A 10,280-nucleotide genomic window follows, 5' to 3' on the forward strand; every position below is an offset into this window, starting at 1 on the left:
CCAGTTTCATAAGCTAAACACTGTAGGAGGATAAGTCTGAGATAAGCACTTCTGTAGCGATGGACACAAACTTAATGCACTGTTGATCACTTGATCTGATCTCATGGTCGCCACGTTGATCATTGTGTCCACGTACGTACACATGCACCGTTGATATTTTGATCTATCTATGTATCCACCTACCAATCATCTGCATGCATGCCTGCTTTCGCACGTAGGACCAATGTCACATGACTAACTGCTAGCCTGCTACACAGGCTTGAGGTCAGGTCGATCAGTACTTGCATTGTGTACCAATAATAGGTGCGAGTCAAGTCAAGACAAGATGTGGAAGTTACATTTGGCTGGCCACACAGAACAAACAGCGAGCCGGCACTGCGGAGTAAACATCAATATTGTTCTTGTGTAGCTACATAAGCTTTCCATCCTGAAAATTATTTGGAGCACTAGCCATGCATGCATGCTCATGCTCTCGAAGCATATTATGCATGTGGTGGTGTAGCCGTTGTGGTTCTTGTCAGTGCTTATAGTCAGTCCCAGGACAAAGCAGGCCATGATGTACTCACGAGACTCGCCATGCATCTCCATTGCCAATTTGTGCTCGTGTACACACGATCTTTATTGAAAATTAAGGTCTCAAAGCTTTAAGACCGATGAAGTCAGGCCAGAGAGCATTCTTATTGACTGATTGACCGAAATCCACTTACATATGTTAAATGAATTAAACAAATAATTAAGACTGTCTCCAATGTAAAAGCTCATTTCTCCTTATATGTCCGAGCATGTTCGGACATCAAACGGGTGCTTAGTAGACTCCCCAAAATTCAATTGTCTGGACAGTCCGGACTCCCTCAAATTTAGACCATATACGAGGGAGAAATGTGGTTTTTCGGACTATCCGCCATGTTATCTTCAACACACGGACCCAACACAAAAACACCACCCCACAACACATAATTCCCTTTTCTGCCGGCACCTCCCCTTCTCGCTCGGTTTCCTGCCGTAGCGGGACATTTGTCGCTGGAGTCTCCTCCTTTAAAACCAGATGACGCCCACCTCATCTTTACCATGCGTTGCAACAGAGATGAATTTTTTTTCACATTTACAATATAATAGAGTGGGAAGGGGAGCCTTGGCGCAGCGACAAAGCCGTTGCCTTGTGACCATGAGATCATGGGTTCGAGTCATGGAAACAGCTTCTTGCAGAAATGTAGAGAAATGCTGCGTACAATAGACCCAAAGTGGTTGGACCCTTCCCCGGACTCTGCGCAAGCGGGAGTTCCGTGCACCGGTTACCCCTTTTGACAATATAATAGAGTGGCTTAAACTAACACATACTATTGACACAAAACAATAAATAACTATATAGATCTGTCTCAAATGTCCATTTAGCTTTGCCAATGCATACGGACATGAGAGGCGAGTGGCAAACTGAATGTATTCCTAGTCACTAATAAGCTTACCATTCATTGCTAGAAGGATAATTGTCATTCTTCTCTTCCTCGTCCTTCCTACATCTTCTATTCCTAGCCTCTTCGCCAACCTGTTTCGTTGGTGCCAACCAGCACCACGTCAACATCAGTACATTTGTCAGCGACGCCTTATCTTCTTGTTCCTCCTCCTCTCCAGTTTTAGTTCTCATTCCTACTTATTTTCTATAATACCTTTTCTTTCTTGTTTCGCTTTTCTTTGTAACACTCTTTTCTTCTCCAACATCATGGACCACTTGATCGTTTAGTTCATTTTCCTTCTTATTCTTGGAACACTCTCCCTTTCAACTATAGCATGAACCACCTAGCCAATGTAGTGGCATGTTGTCCTCCCCGTGAACGCTTCAGCAACCATCAACGTGTGGACATTCTACAGAGCATGGTCGTTATCCATCTTGGTGGATGCTAGGTCACCCATGTTGCAAATGCATGGTGGCCGTTGTCCATGTTGCAAGCATGCTCGGTCATGTCGCTGGGAGCCTGTTGATCGTCCTTGCTCACAAGCGCTTTCAAAATGATTCAGCGTGATCAACTACTTGCATAATTAATTAATTACATAAATAATTAACATCCTACCTAATACTCCACATGCCTAATTAACCGCCAACCAAATCAATTAATTATCTGCCTAACTGTGAAAAATATCCCTACTCCTAATTATCTGTAGGTATAATTAAAGTCTTTACCTTATTAATTAATTGCATTAATGACTCGGTTTTCAAATTGATTCTGCACGAATTTTTTTTAAATGGACCAAATTAATTACGTATGCAATTAATTGTCTAGCTAATTAATTACATTAATGATTTGATGGAAGGGATGGTGGAAGGTGAGATGAAAAAAAAGACGAAAATAAACCGTACCAGGTTACCAACTCCCCATTTAGAAGTAGAGGTTATAATCTGCCTTAAATAATACACAAATGCTGTCAAAACACTGGAAACCTAGAGTTGATCTCTTTTTTCTGTGCATAACCTAGAGTTGATCTCTAATGGGTTGAGAATAAAATAACCCCAGTAACCATTAGCGGAGGTGAGCTTGGTGTATGTAAGGAGGGGAGGGGCCGCCGGGACACCCTGGTTTGGCGCATTTGCGAAGGCTGTTTCTAGAGAAGAACTGAAGCTCATGCATTGCCGATCAAAAGGGAAAAAGATAAATTAAAGCAATGGACAAAACGACGGCATACATGCATCGTGTCTTTACAAATGTAACTACTCGACAGTAGTAACATTATATACTGGAGTTAATTACAAAAAGGACTACATGCATTCATGTTTAGCCTTAGTGTTGGGTCAGACATTAGTCATCAGACATTTATACTAAAATGAAGTTACAAAGTCGTGTCACACTTTACCGTGTCTAGCTGAAATGATACCCCGACTTTTATACAGCATGAATGCAAAGGCATTATGGTGGGACTATTTTCCCCTAGGGTTTTCTAGGGTCCAACCCTTCCTTCGGCGGCGCCGCCGAATACACCAAATTCCACGTAAATCGCATCAATCGAGAGCTGGTTCTTGAGCGGATTCCGTATCGGGGGTGGCAATACTGGTCTTCGGCGATTCCATGGACGACACGAGTAGGCAGGGGGTGCACGGCGGGGTGGAGAATCCGGAAGTAAGGGAGCCTAGGGTTGAAGATCCATCTGCGGAAACCGGGATGGACCCGGGGAGCGCGACGACGAAGGGCAATGATGATGGGAGGAAGATCGGGGGGTTGTGGATGATCAGAAGGAAGAAGACGAAGCTGATTGGGACCAGCATGGTCCAAACCATTATCTGGAGGACGTGTTTGTGAATCTTAAGTTGCAAGGAGAGGAGGAGGAAGCTCTGGATTTGTCCGGTGAGTTTGAAGAGTTGATCAAGGATGTACGCTGGATGGCGCTGTTTAGCATTCACACCCTACAGCCATTTAGTCATGCCTCGCTGTTGAACTCCATGGGGAACGCGTGGGCTTGTGCGCAGGGGGTGACCTTCAACATCAAGGGTCCCAACTTGTTCTTGGCTCAATGCCATTGTTTAGGAGATTGGAAGCGTGTGATGGAAGGGGGATGATGGCAGTTCAGGAGGGATCCGGTGGTTTTAGTAGAATATGATGGCTTCTCGGACGTGGAAGAATATGATCTAAACATGTATCCATTTTGGGCTAGGATAAAAGGTTTGCCAGACGGATTGACGAGGAAGAACGAGTTGGCTAAGAAGGTGGCAAAGAAGGTAGGAGAACCTCCATTTACAGTGACTGTGAATGAAGGAAAAATCAATCCGTCAAACTTCTTGAGAGTTCGGGTGTTTGTTAATGTAACTTTCCATTAGTAAGGTTTGTTCATATTGCCTTGAAGGAGAGGAAGAGGTATTCTGTGTACTACGAGAAACTCCCAGACTTCTGCTAGTTTTGTGGCCGTATGGGACATGTTGTGTAGGAGTGTGGAGATGGAGTACATGATAGTGCGTTATGTGAATGGGGGGAATGGTTGCATTGGGTCAGCGACCCGGTGGGCTTGGGTACACGAGGAGGTAGAGGAGGAGGGGGCGATGGAGGTAGAGGGAGTGGTGACCCTGCTGGTGGGGGTCGATGAGGAAGAAGGGGTGGTAGAGGTGGTGGAGTTAGAGAAGGTAGAGCATGTGCTGCGGAGGAGAGGGTTGATGTTGATATTCTGAGAGAGGGAGGAGTGGCGCTGTCGGCGGGGATGGATATCATGAAGTATAAGATGGTGAGGGCTGCTGAGGAATGTACAGCTAGGAAAAGACTTGTAGGGGATGATGGTTCGGTCAATGTGCATGGCCAAGATGTGCCCAACTTGGCCGGCAAGGTGGCTGATGCGGTCCTTCCACTGGAGTATGGAGAGACTGTGGGTGAAGGGGTCCAGTCAGATCCTAACACCACACCTGGCAAAAACCCTATTGTGAAGAGGAGAAGGCGGGGAGATGGAGAGATGGGTGGGAGGGAGGGAGTTGATATGGACACTTCTACGCAGGCGGCCTCCGGGGAGGAGGACCGCCGGGCCCAATGAATTGCCTAAGTTGGAACTACCGGGGAGGGGGGAACACCCGGACAGTTCGTGAGTTAGCGACGTTGTGTAAGTCGCGTTCCCCCATGCTTGTTTTTTTTGTGAAACTAGACAAAAGGAGGAGAAGATGAAAAGGATCTGGGCCAAACTGGGTCTTAAGGGTTTTTGTGGAGTGGACAGTAATGGTCTGAGTGGTGGTTTGGTGCTATACTGGAGGGAAGAATGTGTGGTAGAAATTTTGGACAAAGATGACATATTCATTGATACAGTTATCAAAGTCCAAGAAGGAGCGGCGGAATGGAGAGCCACGTTTGTGTACGGGGAGCCGCGGGTGGAGAATAGGCACTTAATGTGGACTAAGTTACGGAGCCTGAAAGTTGTCAATAATTTGCCATGGCCGGTAATCGGTGATTTTAATGAAGCTATGTGGGACTTCGAACACTTCTCGATCACGCCTCGGGCGGAAGCACAGATGGTAGCTTTTCGGGACATGTTGGAGGTATGTGAGCTAGTGGATCTTGGGTTCACCGGCCTTCCTTTCACATATGATAACAGACGGGGCAGGTCGGCAAATGTCAAGGTGAGACTTGATCGTGCGGTGGCCACAAATGATTGGCGTAATTTGTTTGTGTTCGCTGCAGTTGAGCATATCCCGACCCCATGTTCGGATCACGTCGTGGTCTTTCTTAAGGCAGAGCCGGATCCGGGTCCAACGAGGGGGAGGAGTAGAAGGTATGAGGTATTTGGGAGAGGGATTCAACATTGCCAAAGGTGGTGGATGATGCATGGGGTGCAGTAGGAGAGATTCACAATCTCCCAGAAATGAGAGATGCCCTATGTAAAACTATGACGGCCTTAGGGTCATGGAGTAAGAAGTTTGGCAATGTGACGAGAGAACTTGCGAAGTCAAGAACTCAACTGGAAGAGCTTATGCATATGAATGCGGACAAGGAAGAAATAAGAGGAGTAATGGATAAAATGAATGAACTATTATATCAAGAAGAGATGTTGTGGATGCAGAGATCGAGGATTTCTTGGTCAAGGAAGGCGATCGAAATACAAAGTATTTTCAAAACAAAGTAGTTTGGATAGCGAGAAAAAATAACATCCGGGAACTGACAGGCAGCATTGGAACCGTCCATACGGAGTTTGCAGCTATGAGCAGGATCGCAAATGAGTACTTTCACAATATCTTTGCAGCTGATCCCACTTTGAATGCAACTGAGGTAGTGGATCTGTTTGAATGAGTGGTGTCGCCGGCTGACAATGTAAGGCTGTGTGCTCCGTTCACGGATAAGGAGATTTCCGATGCAATGTTCCAGATTGGGCCTTTCAAGGCACGAGGCCCAGACGGATTTCTCGCACATTTCTTCCAACGTAACTGGAGTACGGTGAAGGAGGGGGTGATGGCAGCGGTCAGGGATTTTTTCCAGCACTGGAATTATGCCAGAGGGAGTTAATGCAACATCGATTGTGCTCATTCCAAAAATCTCCAACCCCTCAAGAATGTCCGACTACAGACCCATAAGTCTTTGTAATGTGACTTACAAGGTAATTTCCAAGTGCTTAGTTAACCGGTTACGCCCTTTATTGGATGATATAATCTCGGTGGAGCAAAGTGCTTTTTTCCCAGGTAGGATGATTACATACAACACTTTGGTTGCCTTCGAGTGTTTACACTATATCAAACAAGAGAAAGATTCTATAAGGAGTTTTTGTTCCTATAAGTTGGATTTGTCAAAAGCTTATGATCGGGTTGATTGGGCTTTCTTGAAGCAGGTGATGCAAAGGTTAGGGTTCTCTCAGCGATGGATTGACTGGATAATGGCGTGTGTCACATCGGTGAGATACTCAGTAAAATTAAATGGAACTCTCCTGGATTCATTTGCACCATCGCGTGGGCTGCAGCAAGGAGACCCACTCTCTCCATTCTTATTCTTATTTGTGGCAGATGGACTTTCAGCTATCTTGAAAAGCAGGGTGCAATCCGGCAATATTGTACCAGTCAAAATTTGTAGGAGAGCATCGGGCATCTCCCATTTGCTTTTTGCAGATGACACTTTGCTATTTTTTAAGGCCTCGAGGGATCAAGCGGAGCAGGTTAAAGCATCTTTGGACCTGTATAGTTCGGCAACAGGTCAGAGCCTAAACTATGGCAGATGTTCAATGTTTTTTTGGTGAAGCGTGCCCAGCCTCGGTTCAAGAGCAGGTTAGGGACGCTCTCCAAGTTACAAGTATAGTCTTTGAGGAGAAGTACTTGGGTCTTCCTACACCCGAGGGACACATGTCTAAAGGTAAATTTCAAAATATTCAAACGAGCCTCACCAAAAGACTTGTTCAGTGGGGGGATGGATATCTGCAGCCGGGAAGAGAGGTGCTTATAAAGTCTGTCGCACAAGCATTGCCCACATACATAATGGGAGTTTTCAAGCTACCGTTTCTCGGTGTGCGGCGACCTCACTCGAATGGCAAGGAACTTTTATTGGGGGTCGGAGAAGGGTAAAAGGAAGGTACATTGGAAGGGATGGGATAAGCTTATGCAACCAAAAGAAAGGGGTGGAGTCGGCTTTCGGGATTTTCGTCTATTTAACCAAGCTCTTCTAGCCCACCAGGCTTGGAGACTGTTAACAAGACCGGATAGCTTGTGCGCACGTTTGCTCAAATCCAAATACTACCCTGATGGCAAGCTTGAAGATACGATTTTCACAGGAAATGCTTCTTCCTCATGGTAGGCCATTAGTCACGGCTTGGAGTTATTGAAGAAAGGCTTGATTTGGAGAGTGGGTAATGGGAGAAGCATTCGAGTATGGCGGGATAGTTGGATCCCACACCCTTTTTCGTATAAACCGATCTCTAGGCAGGGCTTTCGTCGCATTCGATATGTCTCCGATCTGCTGAATGATAATGGTTCATGGAAGACTCAAATTCTTAACCAATATTTCGTACAAGCAGACGTGGTGGAGATCTTGAGGATCAAAGCCTGCCCAAGGAGAGGCGAAATGTCATTGCTTGGGGGCCTGACAAGTTGGGTGTCTTCTCCGTGAAGAGTGCCTATCATCTGGCTTTCGACGAGGCACATAGGTCTAATGATGCATCATCTAGTTCGTCGCCCTCGGGAGCGAGGAGCTGTTGGAAGTTTATTTAGAACTGTGGAGTACCGCCAACAGTGTCAAACTTTGCATGGAGAGTTGTGATTGATGGGTTGCCGACGTGGAAAAATAAACAGAAGATTGGCCTGGAAACTACTAGCATCTGCCCAGTGTGTGGTCTGGATACGGAGGACAATTACCATCCGTTTTTGAGATGTCAATTTGGGAGGGATTTATATATGCAAATGGCAAAAATCTGGAGGCTCCCTCGTCTACAACTAATAGTTAACTGTGAGAAGGAGTGGCTACTGCAGTTACTTGAACCAAGAAGTTAGCTGGAGAGGTGTATGTTACTTCTTGTATTCTGGAGAAGTTGGTATGTATGCAACGAGGTCGTGCATCACAAACCGGCTCCGCCAATGGATGTGTCGGTCAGGTTCTTGCGGAGGTATCTGGACTCACTTCTGGCCATCAAACATGACAGTGGTGCTGATCCAGGAAAATGTAAATCGTACATTACCATGGATGCCGGAGTACAGCCAGTTATACATACGCCCAAGGCGCCTAGCTGGGCAAAACCAAATCAGGGATGGAAAAAACTGAACACTGATGGTGCTTTTGTGTCATGCGATGACGCTGGAGCGGGCATGATTTTGTGAGATGAGTCAGGAAGGATCATTTTCTCAGCTTGCAGGGCGCTATACTCTTGCATGGATGCGTTGGAGGCGGAGCTTTGTGCCTGCGGGGAGGGTTTGTCTTCCTCGATTCAACGAACTTCACTGCCGATAGAAACTGAGCTGGATTCTTCTGTTGCAGTGTCCATGATCACATGTGGTAGTATTGATCGTTCGGTTTACTTGTCGCTAGTTAATGAGATTAGATTGTTATTGAATTCTCATCAAACTTGTATTACTCATGTCGCTCGTTAACAAAATAAGGCGAATGACAAATTAGCTGCTTTTGGTCATCTTAATAATAGGACTATGACTTGGTTAGGGTCAGGTCCTCTTGAAGTTTTGGAGATAGTTGCTGATGATTGTAATGAGACCTTGATTGAGTAATACAAAGTTTGAGCCCGTAAAAAAAAGAGAATGCAAAGGCATTATGTAGGTAGAATGGACGATACTTGGTGTGCAAGGTTTAACACACGCAAGTCAAAATTGACCAATGCACTATGAGACTATGTGTACCTGCTCAAGTTGGCCTTGCTATCCAGGAGGAATATAATGTGGACACTTTTAGATTGGCATGCAAGCTATCATGCTTAGGAATATTGGCTTGTGGTATGTCCATGGACCGTGCTGGCTCAATGCTACTTGGGTTCGTTGGAACTGCCCATCACAAAAAAACGCACTGAAGATTTGACCGTCGAAAATGTAGTGCAAAAACGAGCTACATACATGCATGCAAACCGTCGATGATGCGCATGCACATACGCACGTCGATCGACGTGGGCCGGCGGCCGGAGAAGTACGTTCGTCAGCGCAGCGGCCGACCGCGCGCCGTTCTCGGACCAGCCGCGCGTACGTACGCTTACTAATCACGTGCGCCGACGACGAGCCATCCGACATGCATGACCGGCGTGGTCTCACCTGCCACGTGGACGTACAAGTACATGCATGCACATCAGCCTAACTGACCGTGTCTGTAATTAAGCACATGCATTGACCGACGCATGCATGCATGTCCATGATAATTATGCTTGGTAAGCTAGCTCTCCATATATTCACCGGCAATCGACCAAGACATGCATGCGCTTGAGTGAGTGAGTGACGCATACGCTTACGCGTGAGACCACGTACCGACGGACCAACGCCTTTTCAACCAGGAGGAACACGCTTGACGCTCGGCACCATCTCTCTCTTGCTCTCTCTCTCTCACACACAGAGAGACGACTGGATTTGACTGTCGTTCCCGTGTCGTATAGGGACTGTCGTCTGTATAGTAGTTTCGAAATTATAAACTCCACTAGTAGAGGCGTAGCAGCCGTAGCTGCAGGTTGCCTCGATCCAGTCGTTCACTTTGCATGCTTGATTTGATCATCTTTATCGATCATTACTGCTTGAAACGTGTCAAGCAAATCAATTATATCCTACACTAGTACGTAACCAATATTTTTTAAACACAGTACAGAAACAGACGCTCACATACACACATTCATCCCCTATGAATGCACTCAGGCACACATATCTTTATGAGTATCTCTGAGAGGCTGAGCCGACACATCATCTTAAGATTAACAAAGTCACCACATACGCCTTTGTAATCGACGGGGACGTCTCCTCCTAGCGAACGCACATCGCGGGAAGGATTGAAATAAATCCAAAAAAATTTGACCACGGATGCCAAGTCCAGGACTAAAACCCTGATGGGTTGGACATTTAGATTGTACTCCCTTTGTTCTTAAATATATGTCTTTTTAGAGACTTTAATATGAACTACATACGGATGTATATAGACATATTATATAGTGTAGATTCACTCATTTTGCTTTGTTATGTAGTTTATATTGGAGTCTCTGAAATGACTTATATTTAGGAATGGAGGGAGTAGTACTACTACAACAACCATTGATCTCTTTTGTTGACGTGTATCCGTAATGTTCCATTTATTTCCATAGGACTGCATCGGTGCATGTCTATCCGCACATGCATGTACAATGTCTAAGTAAAAACTCCTTCAGCATGGAGATAC

This window comes from Triticum urartu, chromosome 5 (genome assembly GCF_003073215.2).
Source record: "Triticum urartu cultivar G1812 chromosome 5, Tu2.1, whole genome shotgun sequence".
NCBI classification, from domain to species: Eukaryota; Viridiplantae; Streptophyta; class Magnoliopsida; order Poales; family Poaceae; genus Triticum; species Triticum urartu.